The 2,500-nt window shown below is 38.1% G+C and overlaps 1 protein-coding gene and 1 long non-coding RNA gene across 2 annotated transcripts in view; one reads left to right on the forward strand and one right to left on the reverse strand.

The window, feature by feature from the left end:
- The window catches only part of LOC135113827 (gonadotropin-releasing hormone receptor-like), a 224,818-nt gene that overhangs the window by 159,034 nt on the left and 63,284 nt on the right, over positions 1-2,500 (reverse strand).
- Positions 1-2,500, forward strand: part of LOC135113829 (uncharacterized) — a 222,729-nt gene that overhangs the window by 24,386 nt on the left and 195,843 nt on the right. The window contains exon 2 of the long non-coding RNA XR_010275086.1: positions 2,147-2,184. This is a non-coding gene — a long non-coding RNA (uncharacterized LOC135113829). The remainder of the gene's footprint in view (positions 1-2,146; positions 2,185-2,500) is intronic.

Below are 2,500 nucleotides of genomic sequence, written 5' to 3' on the forward strand. Positions count from 1 at the left end.
TTTATCTTTTTTTTTTTTATCAATCAACTGTCGTTCCTTTCCATTTTCGTTCTTTCTGGCTTCACAATATGCCTCAAAACATTCTCACTTGGTTTCCTTACCTTTCCTGCTCTTACTTCTTTTCAGCTCTCCCTTCTTGATTGCACACTTCATTCTTTTTATTTTCGCATTTTGTTTTCAGATTTTCTAACTTTCTTTGTGTCATGTCTCTGCTTCCTTTTAGGCCTCAGTCGTTCCTTCCTTATTCCCCTCCTTCCTCATTCCTTTCCTTCTTTCTTCCTTTTCTTCCTTCCTTCCTTCCTTCCTTCCTTCCTTCCTCCTTGCTTTACTTCGTTTCTTCCCTCTATCCTTTGTTTCCTCCTTTATTCTTTTTTCCCTCTTGCCTTCTTTTTTTTTCCACTTTTCACTTCATTTCTTGTGAAGTGTTTCCTGCATTCTTGTTCGAAACTATCCGTGTGAAATGTCGCGGAAGAAAATAATTTAAATTTTCTTTGAGGGGCCCTTTAGTCACCGTGTGTGTGTGTGTGTGTGTGTGTGTGTGTGTGTGTGTGTGTGTGTGTGTGTGTGTGCGCGTGTGCGTGTGTGTGAATGTGTATATGGGTGTGTGAAACTGTGTGTGGAAGTCGTCTGGAATAAGTCATCAAGGAAAACGAATACACTGTGTTATAAATCCTCTTGCAGAAAAAAAAAAAAATAAAAATAAAATAGGATAAATAAATAAAAATAAACTTCTCTCCACACATACATTTCTCTTCAGTATCTGTCTTAAACATCAGCAAACGCAAACATATACTTTTTGATTCATGATGAGGGCAGAAGCTTGCATGTGAAAATCTTTACTACTTAGCTTAAATGTGTACATATACTGTTTTCAGCATTATCAAGGCACGTTGGCTTTTATTGACAATATGCGTCAAACATTTACATGTAGTGTACCGATGTATGACCTTGCCTGCTAATCTATGAAACCCGGGGGACAGGCACCTTTGAAAAGACCTCAGGTGTGGTAACTTCAAAAGACGCTAATTGGACAGGTCAGTCCGTTCAGTTCTATAACGTCACTGCCTTCCTACCGCGAGTTTTCATTATAACTTTTTTTTTATTTATGGTCTTTTCATAATATTTAGTGTTTTTTTCTGAATTTTATGTTCTATATTTGTATTGCATGAGTAAATTATTTTTCAGTATTATTTGCAATGCCATATGAAGCTTTACAGTTGCCTTATTCTTTTAACGTACACACAAATATAACCTATGTATTTATTAAAATGGAACTTGATATTATTGGTTTAAATATTATTACCGTAGTAGGATGCCTTATATATATATATATATATATATATATATATATATATATATATATATATATATATATATATATATATATATATATATATATATATATATATATATATATATACATATTCTTTCCTATTCCATATGAAATTTGCCCTTGCTGCCCAGGAGAGATTAGTGACGAATGTATTTTTAGAAATGTCAACATAGAAAGGAGGCTACGTTAGAGCAGCTTTGGTGAAGTAAGGGGCGGTTCCTTTCCTCACAACCTTGCCGGAATGTGCCGTGTGAAGGTGACGTGACTCGAGGGTGAGTGTCAATTGTTTATGCTCCCTGAGTCTACCCCTATAACACTGAGTCTCCGGTTAATACGGGATTTCCGGGACGTCATGAATCTTCTAATTGGTACTGACGTTCCTTTATGTGGATGACAGGAGAGAGAGAGAGAGAGAGAGAGAGAGAGAGAGAGAGAGAGAGAGAGAGAGAGAGAGAGAGAGAGAGAGAGAGAGAGAGAGAGAGAAATATTTGTGGGTGGGGTGGGGCACGGTCAATATGGGTTGCAGTTAGAAGATTATTGAGGGAATATCGGAAATTACAAAACTTTAGTCAAAAAGGGAGAAAAAGACAGCAGTTCCTTAAAAAGTTTCCTTGCGTTTACTCCTTGTTCGTGAAGGGAGAGGATAAAGATTGACAAGGAACAATCAGACTTTGCGAACACTATGCAATACTTTACTTGTGTTCCTTGATGCATTGTTTCATCCTCGTTATTTCCAGTAAGAGAAATGAGCAGTAATGACAACACAATGCTCACTCTTTCCTCAAGTTCTTACCAAGTTTCTCATCTTTCCAGGGAGAGATGAGTGAGTGACAGGCTCGCAGATCGCTCAGGTGAGTTCATTAGAGGCCAGATCAAAGTTATAGCTGCTCATTAGCGAGGAAGTAGGTGCTGAATGCCACTTAACAGACCTTACCCTTGATTAACTGTAATTGTGTACCGGGGAGTTCCTAATATTATTTAAAATATAGTTCTATTATGTTTTCTGTTGCAACGTGTGGGACGTGGGATGCATGGCGTGGGGGAAAGCGAGTCTTGCGTGGCGGCCTCTCACGGGTCACATTTTCTTGAGAGATAATATGAGGTGTGTGTGTGTGTGTGTGTGTGCAAAACACGTGATTGGCGCAGCCTTTTGCGAGCAAATGGTGT

Source organism: Scylla paramamosain, chromosome 2 (genome assembly GCF_035594125.1).
Source record: "Scylla paramamosain isolate STU-SP2022 chromosome 2, ASM3559412v1, whole genome shotgun sequence".
NCBI lineage: Eukaryota > Metazoa > Arthropoda > Malacostraca > Decapoda > Portunidae > Scylla > Scylla paramamosain.